The sequence below is a fragment of the Apteryx mantelli genome, chromosome 23, assembly GCF_036417845.1.
Source record: "Apteryx mantelli isolate bAptMan1 chromosome 23, bAptMan1.hap1, whole genome shotgun sequence".
Lineage (NCBI taxonomy): Eukaryota > Metazoa > Chordata > Aves > Apterygiformes > Apterygidae > Apteryx > Apteryx mantelli.
Genome location: NC_090000.1, coordinates 8,782,167 through 8,799,679, shown reverse-complemented (window position 1 = coordinate 8,799,679; position 17,513 = coordinate 8,782,167). Strand labels below are relative to the sequence as shown.

General features: G+C 57.5%; 1 long non-coding RNA gene across 2 annotated transcripts; it reads right to left on the bottom strand.

The window, feature by feature from the left end:
- Window positions 1-1,319: 1,319 nt before the first annotated feature.
- LOC136994058 (uncharacterized) lies at window positions 1,320-16,342 on the bottom strand. Of its 2 annotated transcripts, none has more exons than XR_010886292.1 (3): window positions 16,278-16,342; window positions 4,801-4,870; window positions 1,320-1,429 (listed from the first exon to the last, which is right to left on the bottom strand). It is a non-coding gene; the product is annotated as an uncharacterized lncRNA (long non-coding RNA). The 2 variants fall into 2 exon arrangements; XR_010886291.1 differs by having other exon boundaries at window positions 4,801-4,873; window positions 16,278-16,341.
- Window positions 16,343-17,513: the final 1,171 nt, after the last annotated feature.

Sequence of the window (17,513 nt, the reverse complement as noted above, 5' to 3'; positions counted from 1 at the left end):
AAAAGGAGGCGAGCCGAGGATTGCGCCGAGCTGAAAGCCCAGCCGACCTTCGGAGAGGTGCCGGCACCGGCGGAAACGCAAGACGCGGCGTTCGCCGACGGCCTGTCGAGCCGTTCTGCGGCCGCTCGGGGGGTTGTTTTTTTTTCCCCCCTCACCACTGGGTTTTTTTTGCAAAGGGAGAGAGCGGCACGGGATGTTTCCAGTGCTGCCGGGTGGAATAAAACAGTTTTATTTTCTTTTCCTCCCTGCTTTTATCCCCCCTCGCTGCTATAAGACAAATGTCGAGACGCGTTTCCACCCCCCGCCTTGAAGAAAAGGGGCAAAATACCCCCAGAAAAGGGGGCCGAGCGCCACGCCGGCCGCCTCGGATCCCGGAGCTGCGGTGGCGGCCGAGCACTGGCAAAGGCGGCGGAAACAGGGCGGTTTGGGAGGTTTTGGATGGTGCCGAGGTCGTGCGCAGAGAGCCGGCGTGCACGGGTGCACGTACGGGCCCGTGGGTGCGCACACGGGTGCACATATGGGTGCATGGGTGCACGCACGGGTGCACGCACGGGTGCACGCACAAGAGATGCCCCAAGCACGAACCGGCAGCAAGGAGTGAGGTGCAAAGGGAAGAAAAAGCCCGGCAGCACAGCGGCAGGGAGGAGCGGTGCATTTTTAAACGGGTTTTTACCTTTTTTTCCCCCACCTTTAGATAAAGAAGAGGAAAAAAAACCCTCAAACTCCCTATTTTACATAAAAGCACGTCCAAGTGCCCTTGTTTTTGGAGGATTTTGCATTAGCCAAGCGAGGAGTTCCCACTCCTCGTCCCAAATCTCGCCGCGGCCGCCCTGCGCCATGGGAAATCAGGGTTTTTTGGTGTTTGGGGGGAGAATTTGAGCCCGGGGTCGCCCCGGAGTAAATCAGCGCCGCTCCACTTGGCGCTTTGGACTATACGGATCAAGGCCGGCTCAAAGCGAGAGGCGCGTTAACGCGGAGAAGGCGGCGCAAAAAACACACGGCGTTAACACGGTTTCTCCTTCGTCACCGGCACCGGCTCAAGGGCCAGCGATTTTATCGGGGCGTCTCTCCGGAAAACGATTTAGCCGAACGCCAGCGCGAGCTAACGACCGTGGCTTAATTAGGTCGCTCTCGGCGTAAACGGGGCTAGCGCCAAGCAGCTTAACGGCAAGGAACCGGGCGCCGGCGGCAAAGCTCGCAGGTTTTTCACACTGCTCGTCCAAAGGGTTTGAGAGGGGGATTTGGGGATATTTAGGGGGGGGATCGGCGCGGTTTTAATAAAAGCGGCCGTTTGCACGGGGAAAACCTCTGACCTGGGTTCAGCCGGCGTCCGAGCCGCCGTCCCTGGGGATCGCCGCCACCGCCGCCGCTCCGGCCAGCCGCTCTCTGCTCGGCAAGGTGTTTTTCCCGCGCCCGCTCTCACCCTTTCCTGCGGAAAACAGAAAGCAAACGTATTAAAGACGGTTTCTCATCTATTATCGCTTAACTTCCGAGCTGGCTTTCGCACCCTGAATCCTTTTTTTTTTTATTATTTTTTGGGCTTCGGATGGGATCGGCAGTGAGCGCAGGAACCCACGCGCAGCGCAGCCCAGGCCAAACCAGGTTTTTAGGCGAAAGCGCCGGGTGTTAAAACTCCCCGTAAGGCCAACGATGCAAAAACACCTTTTTTGGGGGAGGTTGCGAAAGCTAATTAAATGCGACGCCGGTGTTGGGCTAGCGAAATTCCGCGTTTTCTCCGGTAGCAGAGTGGAAAGGTTTATTTAGCCGGCGGCAGCGGCGGCTTCGCAAACATTCCCCTACCCTGCAGGGAGAGGCACGCCGAACCGAAAGGAGATTTAATTAGCGAAATCTCGTTAGGCAAACGAAATTATCCGTAAGACAATACTCCTCCGGACAGGGGGTATGATTAAACAAAGCCATTAATTGAGAAAGTGGCTCCGACAGCTCACTGAATTCATTTGGCTTGGCGCCGGCTCCAAGTTTTTACCTCTCCGGGGTTGAGCCGAACACGTCGGGTGGGTTTGAGGGGGGTGGTTTCGGGGGGGGGTGTTAAGGGAAAGATCCCTCCGAGGTTTTTCGGGAAGGCGCAAGGTGCGGGCTCACGGGCTGCCAAGCTTTCCCTCGGAGCACCTCGGTTGCAGAGCGCGGTGCAAACTGCAACCTCCTCTTGCCGTTATTTTATTTATTTGTTTTATTCTATTTTATTTGCTTTATTTTCTTTGCTTTGTTTTATTTACTTTGCTTTATTTTGTTTCCTTTGCTTTATTTTATTTGCTTTGTTTTATTTTATTCGCTTTTAACGGCGCTGCAAAACGCCGCCGCCGAGGAGGCGCAGCCGCAGCCCGGGGAAGCGGCCGCCCCGCGCTGCCCGGCCTCGGCGACCGTCTCAAGCTGAACTAGCAAAATATTAAAATAAATAAATAAAGGATTCTATCCAGCATTCATATACATAAATATATATATAAAAATATAAATATATATATATAGCTCGGCACGGTGGCGCTCGAGGCGCGGAGCAAGGCTGCCGGCGGGCGTTTGGTGGCGCCGAGATCCGCAGGTGCGCGGCCCTACGGGGAAGCGAAAAGAGCCGGGAGCGCAAGCTGCCGCGCTTAATAATTCCCCGTGATTTAAAAGCCGACGTTATACCAACTGACTAGATGAGAGAAGAGAAATGCGGCGGTCCTCTTAACCTTTCGCTTTTTTAGTGCGTGACGGAGCGGCCTATAAAAAGCACCAGCTGACGCCGAAGAGGAGCCTCCCGTTCTGCAGGCGGCGCGCAGCAGCACGGCTTTTAAAAGGGAGGGGGGAAAAAAAAAGGAAAAAGCTTTCGCTTTTTTCCCGTTTGCTTTTTTTCCCTTTTGCTTTTTTTCCCTTTTGCTTTTTCCCCCTTTCCCTTTTGCTTTTTTCCTTTTGCTTTTTTTCCTTTCCCCTTTGCTTCTTTTTCCGCTTTTGCTTCTTTTTCCCTTTTGCTTCTTTTTCCCTTTTGCTTCTTTTTCCCTTTTGCTTCTTTTTCCCTTTTGCTTCTTTTTCCGCTTTTGCTTCTTTTTCGCTTTTGCTTTTTCTGCTTTTGCTTCTTTTTCGCTTTTGCTTTTTCTGCTTTTGCTTCTTTTTTTGCTTTTGCTTCGTTTTCCCTTTTGCTTCTTTTTCCGCTTTTGCTTCTTTTTCCGTTTTGCTTCTTTTTCCCTTTTGCTTCTTTTTCCGCTTTTGCTTCTTTTTCCCTTTTGCTTCTTTTTCCGCTTTTGCTTCTTTTTCCCTTTTGCTTTTTCCGCTTTTGCTTCTTTTTCCGCTTTTGCTTCTTTTTCGCTTTTGCTTTTTCTGCTTTTGCTTCTTTTTTTGCTTTTGCTTCTTTTTCCCTTTTGCTTCTTTTTCCGCTTTTGCTTCTTTTTCCGTTTTGCTTCTTTTTCCCTTTTGCTTCTTTTTCCGCTTTTGCTTCTTTTTCCCTTTTGCTTTTTCCGCTTTTGCTTCTTTTTCCACTTTTGCTTCTTTTTTGCTTTTGCTTTTTCTGTTTTTGCTTTTTCTGCTTTTGCTTCTTTTTCCCTTTTGCTTCTTTTTCCGCTTTTGCTTCTTTTTCCCTTTTGCTTCTTTTTCCCTTTTGCTTCTTTTTCCGCTTTTGCTTCTTTTTCCCTTTTGCTTCTTTTTCCGCTTTTGCTTCTTTTTCCCTTTTGCTTCTTTTTCCGCTTTTGCTTCTTTTTCCCTTTTGCTTCTTTTTCCCTTTTGCTTCTTTTTCCGCTTTTGCTTCTTTTTCCCTTTTGCTTCTTTTTCCGCTTTTGCTTCTTTTTCCGCTTTTGCTTCTTTTTCCCTTTTGCTTCTTTTTCCCTTTTGCTTCTTTTTCCGCTTTTGCTTCTTTTTCCCTTTTGCTTCTTTTTCCGCTTTTGCTTCTTTTTCCCTTTTGCTTTTTCCGCTTTTGCTTCTTTTTCCGCTTTTGCTTCTTTTTCCACTTTTGCTTTTCTTTTGCTTTTGCTTTTTCCACTTTTGGTTTTCTTTTGCTTTTGCTTTTTCCGCTTTTGCTTTTCTTTTGCTTTTGCTTTTTCTGCTTTTGCTTCTTTTCCCCCTTTTGCTTTTGCTTTTTCCACTTTTGCTTTTCTTTCGCTTTTGCTTTTTCCGCTTTTGCTTCTTTTCCCCCTTTTGCTTTTGCTTTTTCCACTTTTGCTTTTCTTTCGCTTTTGCTTTTTCCACTTTTGCTTTTTCCGCTTTTGCTTTTCTTTCACTTTTGCTTCTTTTCCCTTTTGCTTCTTTTCCCCTTTTGCTTTTTCTTTCGCTTTTGCTTTTTTCACTTTTGCTTTTCCGCTTTTGCTTTTCTTTGGGCTTTCTCGCCCCCCGCTCCCTAGGAGCGCTCGGAGGAAAGCAGAAACGCATTTCGCTATCGCGCAACGGAGCAAACGGAGCGAACCCGAGTGGCCGCCGGGGGCCCCTTTCGCCCCCAATACGCTATTCGTCCCCTGCGGCGAAACTCCTTCCTCTTCCTCCTGCCGGGCTCGAGGGGAAACATCTGCGGGGTTCAAACGCAACGTTGAGCGCGTTTTGCATTTAGGATACTCACCGGGAACGTGTTCAGGTTTCCAGTTTCCCGGGGCAGCAGGGGCTCGCGGGCCGTCCCCGTTAGCGCGGCGGAGGGGTTAACGACGGCCATAGCCGACGAGGGCTAATTAAATGGCGCGGCCCGGGCTCCTCGGTCGCGCGCGGACGTAAGCGAAGCGGCAGGACGGCGGCTTTTCGGCCGAATATCAAATTTCCCGGTGCGGTTTTTAACCCGTAACGCGGATGAAAGAGGAGAGGGAAAGGCCGGCGGAAGTTACTTACGGTTCAGGCCCGTTTCGGTAGCTCGGCGTGGCTGGGAAGGGAAGCCTCAGGATCCGAGCCCGGAAGGTACCTGCTGACATTAAAAGAAGCGTCTCATATAAAGAACCGTTGTCGCAAACGGAGTGAGAACTCACGGATCAGAGCAGAGGTTTTTAAACCCTTTCCTCCAGGGCCAGCAGGGCGAGGACAGCGAGGCTGGCTGCGTTTGCAAAAGAAACCCAATCCAAGCTCATCGCATGAAGCTTTCCCAAACTTTCCCGGCCCGTTCGGAGGAAAAACATGCAAGAGTTGCCCGCAAATCCTGCCGGGAGAAGGAAACACGGCGCCGTTGGGCGCCAGCTTTGGTATCGAAAGGCAACTCCGAACGGAAACGGTTTGGCAACGAGTCGCAGCGTTCGTCAGGTTTGGGGCTCAATTCAACGCGATTACGGGGCCGGAGCCGGGAAGCGAAACGGGGAGATGATCCGTCAACGCGGGAGATTGAAACACCCAGTGGAAAGGGGGGGTGAGGGCTGCCCGGAGCCGGGGGGAATGGGACCCCCGGTAGCCCATCAAGGGCGGCCAGGACCCACCAACGGTTGCTGCTCTCATTTGGGGGCCTCCTAGGGGTTTTGCTCATTTTTGGTGCCCCGCTAGGGTTTTTGATCATCTTGGTGGCCCTGCTTAGTGCTAATTTTGGGGTCCCTGCAAGGGTCTTTGCACACTTTGGGTGCCCTCCTAAGGTCTTTGCACACTTTCGGTGCCCTCCTAGGGTCCTTGCTCATTTTTGGTGCCCTCCTAAGGTCTTTGCACACTTTGGGTGCCCTCCTAAGGTCCTTGCTCATTTTTGGTGCCCTCCTAGGGTCTTTGCACACTTTCGGTGCCCTCCTAGGGTTCTTGCTCATTTTTGGTGCCCTCCTAGGGTCCTTGCTCATTTTTGGTGCCCTCCTAGGGTTCTTGCTCATTTTTGGTGCCCTCCTAGGATCTTTGCACACTTTGGGTCCCCTCCTAGGGTCCTTGCTCATTTTTGGTGCCCTCCTAAGGTCTTTGCACACTTTGGGTCCCCTCCTAGGGTCCTTGCTCATTTTTGGTGCCCTCCTAAGGTCTTTGCACACTTTGGGTGCCCTCCTAGGGTCCTTGCTCATTTTTGGTGCCCTCCTAGGGTCCTTGCTCATTTTTGGTGCCCTCCTAAGGTCTTTGCACACTTTGGGTCCCCTCCTAGGGTCCTTGCTCATTTTTGGTGCCCTCCTAAGGTCTTTGCACACTTTGGGTCCCCTCCTAGGGTCCTTGCTCATTTTGGGTGCCCCATTTAGGGTCTTTGCTCATTTTTGGGGCCCTGCTAGTGCCAATGTTTGGGTCCCTGCTATCACCTTTGCTCATTTTTGGTGCCTGGGTAGGGTCTTTGCTCATTTTTGGTGCCCTCCTACAGTCTTTGCCCTCATTTTGGGTGCCCCGGTAGGGTCTTTCCTCACTTTGGGTGACCCATCAGGGTCTTTGCTCATTTTTGGTGCCCTGCTAATGCTAATTTTTGGGTCCCTGCTCGGGTCTTTGCTAATTTTTGGTGCTCCCCTAGGATCTTTGCTCATTTTTGGGTCCCTGCTAGCCTCTTTCCTCATTTTTGGTGCCTGGGTAGGGCTTTTGCTAATTTTCAGTGCCCTCCTAGGGTCTTTGCTCATTTTTGGTGCCCTCCTGGGGTCTTTGCTCATCTCTGGTGCCCTGCTAATGCTAATTTTTAGAACCCTGCTAGGATCTTTGCTCATATTTGGTGCCCTCCTAGGGTCTTTGCTCATTTTGGGTGCCCCGTTAGGGTCTTCGCCCATTTTTAGGGCCCAGCTACTGCTAATTTTTGGGTCCCTGCCAGAGTCTTAGCTCATTTGGGGGCCTCCTAGGGTCTTTGCTAATTTTTGGTGCTCCCCTAGGATCTTTGCTCATTTTTGGGTTCCTGCTAGGGCCTTCCCTCATTTTGGGTGCCCTCCTAGGGTCTTTGCTCATTTTGGATGCCCGGGCAGGCGGAAAGCAAGCAGCGACGCAGAGCAAAGGCAGCGTCCGTCACCGGCAGGCAACAGAGGCAGCGTTACGACAGCTACTTCTGCTCCTGGCATGGTCCTAAAGCAGACCGCGGACGCCGCATGGGCGCACGCCGTGCCGGACAGGGGCTCAGCAGCACGCAGGCCGCGTCCACCCCTCCGGCCAGGGCATTTCGGGGACCGGGGAGGGTGTTCGCCCCCTACGCGCGCACCCCGGCCGCCGGATCCCCCACTCCTTGCCGTCCCCTTGCTACCCACACGGCTTTAACAGCTCGTATTTTGTTAATTGTACAAACCTAATGGGGGAACGCGTTGGCAAAAAAGGGTAATGGCCATCAGGCCAGCGATAAAACAAAATTAATGGTCCGTGGGCAGAAATCATGTCCACTTAATACCAGCTTTGCAACTCTAATAGAATAATGTAATACCAACGGGGCTTTTCTCTCTATGCAGATTGCTTACGCCACTGTTAATCACTCGCAAAGCAGGCCGCACGCTGCCCAAGCTCGCGCGACCCTCCGGAGAGCCCGGCAGGCCGCCAAGGTTTTGCCAAAACGCTCGTTCCCACCACGCACAAGCGCGTGCCGGCCCCAACGCTCCCCACCGGGCAGCCAGGGATGCGGGGCAGGAGCCGGCGGCGGCGCTCGGCTTGGCTGAGCCGGCACCGGGGACGTAGCTGGCAAGCGCGAGCAGGGAGAAATAACCACGTTTTGGGGGTTTTTTTATTTTTTCCCCTCGATTCCCACCTTCGTAAAGCAGTAGCCGCTGAGCAGAGGGATGCTCGGGCCTCGGCAGTGCAGCAATTTGCAGAGCGTCGGCTCCCGCTTTCAAGCCGGAAAAGGGATTTGGGAGGCGATCACAGCGCCAAAAGGACACACGGAGCGTCCCGGTTCCCGGCTGCCCGTTGTACGAACGGGGATTAAAAAAAACAACGCCAGCGACGTGAAATCAAGGCAGAAGGGAAGGTCGCCGCGGACGGGGAGCACCGGCGGCGTCTCCGAAACGGCAGCGTTTCTTCCCGCAACACGGAGGCGGCTTTGCCTTTCGGAAAAATAATAAAAAAAAAAAGTTCACACGACAAAACAGGCGGAGAAAGTTTCAGCCGGAGCGAAGCCGTCTAAAATCCAGGAAAGCCAGGATTAGGAGCGGAAGCGGACTGTTTACACGAAGTCATGTAAATAAAGACGCTCCGAGACAGCGCAAACGCCCCAAGAGTTTTTAAATGGCTCCGACGCGGATCGGGATGTTAAAAAAGCCCGGCGCTTCCCAAACCCGCGGGAACCGAACCGGCGGTAAAACCCAGCACCAGCAGCGTTCCGCGCTTAAACTCATCCCTAAAATAAACGAGCAAAACGCGTGCCCCTTTTTAAACGCGGGAGCAATAACGTTAAATATAAGGCAGACGCCGCAGGAATTTCTATCACCGATCCTTCTTGTTGCGCCTTATTTTATAGAAGCGTCAATAAAAGCCCTCCAAACGCGCGCAACACTTTGTATTTCATAAAACACTCTGAAATTCAGCTAATTCAATGACTCAAAGGGAATCGGGCAGGTGAAGGACGGGTGCAGCCCTGTATAATGTCTTAACAGATGCGGGTAAAGTTCGAGGAGGGAGTTTCAGTTTGGGCCCCCGAGAGCGCTGCTGATTTCTCCGTTTTATCCCGATTTTGGGGGGTTTTTTGGTACAGCGTCCGCCTCAACAGATTTGCCCCAAAAAAAATCAGTTTTTCGCGCTTTTTTTTTTTAAGCAGAGCGCGTTTCTGGCGCCAAAAGCAACGCCGGAACGCGTTTTTCCAAGCCCAAGCGGCCGCTTCGCCGGATCGGAGCCCAAAACGGGTCAACTCGGAAATCAGCCGATTTAAGGGCAAATTTGGCAGCAGCAGCAGGGCACCGAACACCCCGCGCCCACCGCGAGCGCCGGGGCTCGCGGGCGAATCCCCGGGACACGACTCACAGCCCGACGTCGGCGGCTTTGCTTTTATCGGCCTCGTCGTCTTCGACCGCCCCGGGGCGAGGTGAAAAGCGAGGAGCGCGAAGGGGATCCCGCAGGTGGAATCATTCGAGACGCCTAACGCTCGTAAATCTTTAAGCCCGCGTGCCAAATAAGGCCTCTTTTATCTTTAAAAAAAAAAGGGAAAAAATAAATGAAAAGCATTTTTAAAAAAGTAGCTGTGTGAGAAAATCAAATACGCAGGAAATTACCCGTGCAGCTCCGGAGATCCCTCGCTGCGCCTTCGGCCTCGGGGGGGGTTTTCCCTCTCCTATCGCGGGGGATTTCGGGCCGCTGCCAAGCGGGTCGGGATTTGCTACCGGAGGTGACGGAGAAGACGGGGTGCCCCCCCCGGGCGCGGGGGTCTCCGCGTTGGCAAATTAATACTAATCAGATTATAACGCGTCGGGATAGTTTGGATTTGGGGGGTTTAAAACTGCAGAAATTGGGTGTCACTTGTAATTTAAGAGACGCGTTTCAGCTTTCGCGCCGACAACTCTTTCGGAAATAAGTTTGGGAAATATTTATTATTCCACGCCGGCAACTTCAGGGAGCAAACTCACGGCTTCGGATGAATTTCTTCCCCGGGGGAAGGCCGGGACGGAGGCTTTTCGCGGGGTGGGCGGTGGGAGTCGCAAAACGCCACGCGGCGAAGGAGCGGACGGCACCGGGAGCTGCCGTCGGGTCGGGTCGGGTTCGGGGAGGGGGGGGAACCACGCGGTGCCTGCGCGCCCCGAGCAAAAAGCAGGTATTTATAGGCCGCGCTCTCATCCTCGGGCGCCGGCGCTTAATTAAATTAGCACAAAGGCGGGTCTGTTGAGCCCTCGCGGGCTCGCTAAGTCGGGCCCGGGCAAACAGGAAACAAAGGGTTTAATTCTGTCTGGCTGCATGAAGGGTGCTGTATGCGGCGGCCAGGTGCTGGAGCGGGGCCAGCGCCGCCGGCCAGCCGCGTGCCGAAGGCCCCTTCCCCGTCCCCAAAGGGCCTTCGGCGAGGCGCTCGCAGGCGAAAAGCGACGGCGAGCCCGCAAGGAGCTTTTTTGCTTTAATTCCTTTTTATTTATTCCTTTTTTTTTTAATTCCTTTTTATTTATTCCTTTTTATTCCTTTTTTTTAATTCCTTTTTTTTTATTCCTTTTTATTCCTTTTTTTTTTTTAGTTCCTTTTTATTCCCTATTTAGGGGGAATTTAAAAAAAAACAAACCCCGCGGCTTGTCGCCGCCTGGGAAGACCGGCGGGGCTGCAACCAGGGAGGATAGAGCGGAGCAATCCAGCGTGCAGTGCTCTGCGGCGTTAAAACGGAAAAAGGATACGGGAAATACCTAACTCCCTAACGGCGCGGGCGAAGCCAGATTCGGAGCGGCTGGTTTTGCGTTTACACCGTCCGAAAGCAGTGCCCGTTTCAGTCCCGATCCCACCCGGCACGGCCGGCGGGGAACGGCGCTAAAATGGCGCACGCATCCCCGGAGTCGGGTGGCGGAGAGCGGCGACGGGGCCGGCTGCGATGGCTGATAGAAGTTTTAATTATTAGCTCATTAAGAGAACAGCAATTATCAGTTTAACCTTTATCCGAACTGCTCCTTCGAGGGGGCGGAGGCCGCCACTGCCCGGGTGAAGGGTTTCCCAGCTCCCGCGAATCCAAACTCGGTGACAGGGAAAGTCGGGCGCCACCGCGGGAACCGAACACGTGTCCCCGAGAAAGAAATAAAGAGGGAAAAAAAGAGTGAAAAAAAAAGTCATTTCCTTAGTTATTTACTTACCGGCGCGACCCAAGACGTCGCCGGCCCGTCGGTTCCTGCAGCCTCCCTGTCCCGGTGTTATCCGTCGGATTTAAAAGGCGGCAGCGCCGCTCGAATCCCGGGGAAACGAGGGACGCGCGGGGCTTGGGGACGCGGACGTCCCACCCCATCATTCGAGCCTGACGCCAAAAAAAAGCAAGATTTCCCGGGGAAACCCGCACCGGCTTAATTCAATTAAGGCTACGCCCAGAAATCCGGCTCCTTTTTTTTTTGTTTTCCAAGCGAAGGGAAGTTAAAGCACTCGGGATCCGGATTTGGGGTTTGATGGGGGGGATTTTTGAGGGGGTTTTTTTACCTTTTTGTCCGAAGCGGGGAGAAGGGAAGCACCGCTGCGGGACGGGGAGAGCGAAACCTCGTGCAGGAGAGCAGCGGGGAAAAGCCGGGGCCGAGCCGTTCCGGGATCCGCGACGTTGCCGCCTTTCAAATTTATTGCTCGCGAGCCTTAAAAACGTCTAAACCGGTTTACGTACGCCACCACAGCGGGAATTTGCTGGGGGATAAGGGAGCTTGTAATTGCTATTCTAAAACCAGCCTTACAAGCTCGAAGTAGTGTTTAAAAAACATTTTAAGGGCTTTGCAAAGCTATAAAGTGCTTTCCAACAGACCTGGAAGGGATATATCGAAAAAGACCGGTCCTGCCTCCGAAAAATGAGGTTTGGTCAGCCGGGATAGCAGCAGCGAGACAGCAGGAGGCGAAGGAAAAAGCCGCTTTTCCTCCCAAGGTGAAAAGGCGCCGCCGGAAGCAATTGCAGCTCAGCTTCCCGCCTCCGGATTGCGATTTTAACGGCGCGAATCGCGTTCGGAAAGGCGTTGGGGGGAAAAAGCGCCCGGCCGCCACGAGGTTCACCGGCAGAAAGGCCGGGATTTTCGGCCATGGGTACCCCAAAATCCAGAGATGGCGCCGTCATCGGTTTCCGAGCGGCTCCAACGGCTTTTGCCGAGGGTACAAAGGGAGACGTTGTAGCCGGGGGAGCGGGAGAACAGAGCGGGCGCTCGCTGCAAAACGTGGTTTCGGTTATAACCGTTTTCATAGTTTTCGCAACACCTTATTAAAGTTAAAAGCTACATATACAACGCGACCGGTGGCATTTTCCTTAATCCACTGAAGCGGTATTTCGTTACGGCTCGGAGTTTTCCCCCTCCGTCGTTCTGCAGCTCCGCGCGGGCTGCTCCACCTGCGCCATTTCCCCCGAGCGAACGTGCCGGAGGGGTTTTTCGCAGCCGAGGGGGGCAGGTTTCCCCGCGAGCGGCGCGATCCTGGATCCCGTCACGATCCCGGCTGCCGTCGCGATCCCGGCTGCCGGTGCGAAGGTTTGACGAAGGCCGCACGGAGCGCGGCGGGCGAAAGCCGAAGCCGAGGGCCGCACCGGGCGCAGGGCGACCATTCGCAGGGGCCTGGGCTCGGCTGCACCCGGGAAAAGCCTCTTTTTTCGGAGCGGCTGCGGAAAAGAGGCGCTTTGGGCTTCCGGCGGGCGCCGCGGAGTCTCTCGCCCCGAATTTCTCCGCGGTCGCGGGCCGGATTCGTGGGCTGCTGCGTTGGACGGCCTACCTGAAACGCGGGGGATTTGGGATTTGCCTCCGGGGCCGCCCATCGCGCGGACGTTCGAAGCAAACGGGAGATGCCAGCTGGTGCCGTAACACGTCGGAAATCGCCACCGCGAGATGCTGCGGATACTAAAAGACGGGTTCAAGGACAGAGCGGAAAAGAAACCTCTCGAGGATCGACAGAAACCATTTCTCGTTCAGGAAGGGGCTGCCCGTTGCCGGAGGTTAAGAGAAGAAGCTGAGAAACAGGGAAAACGCTCGCACCCATCTCACGCTCTTCTTCCACGAATTCCCTTTTCGGATCCCGCCGCTCACCGCGCGATTTTTGGGGACGGCCGACGGGCGTTTTCGAAGCGGCAACAGCGCCGTCCACCCCCCTTCGCTCCTAATTTCGCCCCCGTTCGCAGCGTTATCGAGGATCCCAAGCGGCCGGCGTGTCTCCCCCTCCCCAGCAAGTCCCGCTCGCTCCTCCAGCGTCGGCAGCCGCTCGGAGCCGGTCGCCGGCATCTGCGTCTCGTTAGCTGCAAAGAGCATCGCGTCCGAGCGACGCTGACCGAAAAGGCACCGTCTCGGGCTCCGCGCGGCCTCCGAAAAAAGAGAAATTAATGGCGCTAACAGGCCGGACGCGGCGCTCCAGCGGCGTCCCGCCTCGCCGGGCTCGCAAATATTTAACAAGCACCGGCTGCAGACGATCGTCCGAGGTTATGCGCTAGCGAGCGCTTGTTTTCGCCCGCCGCTCCACGCTCTCCTCCCCGCTCTTCTTGGCAGAAGCGGCAAAGAGGGAACACAAAAAAGCTGCAATCGGCTACGCGGAGCCAAGGCCAAACTCGCGCCGTGTTTACACAGCTGCAAAGCTGCGTTTGGTCCGGCGGAGTCGGACTCGCTCCAGATTTACAGCTGCTTCCCTCAGGGAGAAGGGGAGGAGGGGGGGGGGAAGCGAGTCCGGACCGCGCTCGAAGCTCGCCGAGGGGGATTACGTGGAAAACGGGCTCCGCGGAGAAAATCTGGGGGGGAAAACCTGCTCCGCGCGTCCTGAGAACGCATTTAGCCCTCCGCGCGGCTCCGTGAAAGCTTTCCGCCATCAACCTAACGGTCGTTACGACCCTCGGCTCGGCGAAGGCCGCCCGCAAAACGGTTTTAGAAGCGAGTTACTCAACGGCAGGCGCAAAACTAACGTCAGCCTGGAGAGCCCAACCCCAAAACGGTTAAAACCGTTTAGGGGTTGCCGATTAAGGCGGCACAAAGCGATCCGGCTGCTCTCCTCCCCGAATCTCCTACCGCTCGTTTCTCTTCTCCTTGCGAAGACGCGCAAGGGCCCCCCGATCCTCTCCCCGATCCTTGGGCCCAGCACCCCAAGATTTCGCGGGGCGGCCCGTCCAAAGCGGCGAGCTGAGGATTAAACCTCGCACGGCGGCGAACCAGCAGGCTTCCTCCAAACTTCAGGCGATCCGGTTCAGGTATTTTCACCTGGTATTTCTGCAAGGAAGGAGGCGGCGATGAGGTTTTTCCACGCGGAGCTGGGAGAAAGGAAGGTCGGACGAAAGAAACCTTCCGCCCGAGATGTCGAGCAAGCGTTTCCCGTCGTAGCAGAGTCTCGGCGGTGGTTTAAGGCACTGATACATCTGTCCTAGGCTCCCGGGTTCGGCGTAGCCGTCGTAACCTGCCCGCCAGCTCCGAGGACGATCCCATCACCAGGAGTCGCTGCAGCCTCTTTGGGAAAAGATCTGCAGCAGAAGTGGCTTTCGGAAAGGCACGAGGAAGAGGAAAATAATCGGGCGACAAAGGTAGGGTCCCTTCCCGAAAGGCGGCTGCTCCTCCGAACCCGCGCGGGATGAAAGGCAAACAGCAGCTCCGCGGCCGTCAGCGAACCCGAGGGAAACCGCGGAGCCGTCGGAAAGTTCGCCGGCAAGGCAAAAGAAACAGAAAACTGGGCGGCCCGGTGAGTCCGTGTTCGAAATTCGGCGAGATGAAGGGTAAAGGCGCGTCTGCGCCGGCGCGAACGCTGCCTCGCCGCAGGGCCAAAAAAGAAAAAAACAAAAGCTTCCAAGAGCCGGGCGGCGGAAAAACCCCCAAGGGGGACACGGGGGGGGGGGGGATTCCGGTTTTTAATTCCCGGCACCCGAATCGTTTCGCGGGTGCTGGTCGGCCGGGGAGAGAGGCGACGGGTCAGGAGCCGCTCGGTCGCCAACGGGCAGCCTGCCACCGAAATTTTGGCGGGTTCCCAGGCGTTTCGGGGGGTTTTGCTTCGCGGGCGGCGGGGAAAAGAAGAAGTAAAAGGCACCGAACAGGCGCCGGAGGCGTAAAGCACGGTGGGGAGAAGCGCCGAGAGCGGCCGCGTCTCCCAAGTTTAGCTCCGAGGCTGCCCGGCGCAATCAAAGCACGTCGCCGCTTCCGAACGGGGCCAGTTTAGACTCTTGAAAACCAAACAACAACATTTCGGAAGAGCAAAAGCGCCCGTTCCGCCCTCATTCCTGCCTTTCCCGCCCCCCCCACACACACACACACTCCATCCCCTCCCGCCCCGGCCCGGCAGACAGCTGCCCCCGCGTTCCAGCCAAAAATAATACCCGCGCGGAGCTGTTCGCAGGAGACTTAATCTAATCTCCGTGGCTTCGGTTTGCAAATACCCGGCTCGGCGGAGGGTTTCTCGTTACACGGAGGGCCGCGTTTTTCGCGAGACGGGTCTCGGCGGAAAGGTCCCGCGGAGGAGCCGCGCGTAACGAGAAACCGCGGAGGGCTGCTCCCGCCGCAGCCCCGAACAAAGAGGCGCCGGCGAGCGGCTGGGGATGGGGGGGAAGAAAAAGCCGAGCGAACCGGGCCGAGGCGCGGCGGCACCGTCGCCGTCGCGCCCCCGCGGCGCCTCCGCAAACTTCTCGGGCAACTAGCTGCGAAAAGTCGGCGGCGGAGCGGGATCTCCTGCGGATGCAAAGGCGGAGAGAAAAAAAGGGGGGGGGGGAACGCAACAGCGAAACCCAGCGGCGCCCCAAAAAGAGCTGCCGAATTGCTAGGGTTTCCACACACACACACACACCCCCCCCCAGCACGCACGTGCGGAATAAAGATTGCACTGTAGGCCGGCGGAAATGGGGCGAAACGGCAGCGAAACGGCGGCTTTGGCATGCCGGCCGCGGCCCGGGCGGCGGTTTGGGTGCTCGACGCCGAGGCACGGCCCCCACGCCGCTCCGCGGGCGCCCCGAGGCCGAAGGGCACCCCGCAAAGCCGGGCGTTTTGCACCGTTTTTTGGGGGGGAGCAACTTGGCACCTGCAAAACGCAACCAGCCGGCGGGTACGGCAACGGGCGGGGGGCACCGCAACCCGCTGGAAGGAATCGCCAGCGGCCCGAGTGCGTCGCGACCGGACGGAGAGCGCTGCAGCCAGCTGAAGGAGATCGCGAGCGGTCAGAAGGCGTTGCGACGGGCCGGAGAGCGCTGCAACGGGCCGGAGGGCAGCGTGACCAGCTGGAGGGCATTGCAACCCGCTGGAGAGGATTGCAACCGGCAGGAGGGCATCGCAACCGGCTGGAAAGCGTTGCAACGGGCCGGCGGGCATTGCAACCGGTCAGAGGGCATTGCAACGGGCAGGAGGGCAACGCCAACGGCAGGAGGGCATTGCAACGGGCAGAACGGCAACGCAAAGCGGCAGGAGGGCATTGCAAACGGCCGGCGGTCGCTGCAACCGGCAGGAGAGCATTGCAACGGGCCGGCGGGCATTGCAAGCGGCTGGAAAGCCTTGCAACGGGCCGGCGGGCATTGCAAGCGGCAGGAGGGCATTGCAACCGGCTGGAAAGCGTTGCAACGGGCCGCCGGGCATTGCGACCGGGTGCAAGGCGTGCGCGTGCCCCCCCCCGCCGCCGCCGCCGCCGCCGCGCCGCGCGGCCGCCATGCCCCGCCGCCGCAGCCCGCGCACCGGGAGCCGCGGGGAGAAGGCGGAGGGGCAGGGGGGGAGGTGGGGGAAGGCGGCGCCGCTGCGGAACGACAAGTTACTTCCCGCACCGGGAAAAGGAGGGGGTGGAGGGGACGGGGGGGGGGGGGGTAACCCGCCGCCGCCGCACGTGCCCCGGCGGCCGGGCCGCTTTGTCCGCGGCGCGGCGCGCGGCTCCGCCCGCCCCCGCGCGGCGCCCCGCCGTGAGTGACAGCCTACCTGCCGCCAATCCCCGCCGCACCGGACCGGCCTCACGCCGCCGCCGCCGCCGCCGCGCGTCCCGGCCCGGCCCCGCCGCGCCGCGCCGCCCCCCCGCCCCGCCCCGCCCCGCCCCGCCCCCCGCCGCGCGCCCCGCCCCCCCCGCCCGCCGCGCCGCCGCCGCCGCCGCCGCCGCCCGCCGCCGCGCGCCCCCTGCCGGCCCCCGCCGCGCGCACCCGGCGGCCTCCCCCGAGCGCCCAACGGCCGCCCGCCGCCCCTCCCCCCACCCCCGGCGGCGCGCGGGAACCCCGCGACGACCCCGAGCGCCGTTCACACCCCTCAGTGCCCCACAACTGCCCTTCACACCCCCCAGTACCCCCTCAGGCATCGTTCAGACCCCTCAGTGCCCTACAAGCACCCTTCACACCCCTCAGTGCCCCCCAAGCGCCGTTCAGACCCCTCAGTGCCCCCCAAGCACCATTCAGACCCCTCAGTGCCCTACAACCGCCCTTCACACCCCTCAGTGCCCCCCAAGCGCTGTTCAGACCCCTCAGTGCCCCCCAAGCACCGTTCAGATCCCTCAGTGCCCCCCAAGTGCTGTTCAGACCCCCCAGTGCCCCCCAAGCGCCGTTCTGACCCCCCAGTGCCCCACAACCGCCCTTCACACCCCTCAGTGTCCCCAAACACAGTTCAGACCCCCCAGTGCCCCCCAAGCACTGTTCAGACCCCCCAGTGCCCCCCAAGCGCCGTTCAGACCCCCTCAGTGCCCCACAAGCGCCGTTCAGACCCCCTCAGTGCCCCACAAGTGCTGTTCGGACCCCTCAGTGACCCCCAAGCACCATTTAGACCCCTCAGTGCCCTACAACCACCCTTCACACCCCTCAGTGACCCCCAAGCACTGTTCAGACCCCTCAGTGCCCCACAAGCGGCGTTCACACCCCTCAGTGCCCCACAAGCACCATTCAGATCCCCCAACGCCCCCTCAGGCACCATTCAGACCCCTCAGTGCCCCACAAGCGCTGTTCAGACCCCTCAGTGCCCCACAAGCACCGTTCAGACCCCTCAGTGCCCCCCAAGTGCTGTTCAGACCCCTCAGTGCCCCACAAGTGCCGTTCGGACCCCTCAGTGACCCCCAAGTGCCGTTCAGATCCCCCAACACCGCCCCAAACACCATTCAGACCCCCCAGTACTCCCTCAGACACCGTTTAGACCCCTCAGTGCCCCCAAACACTGTTCAGACCCCTCAGTGCCCCCCCA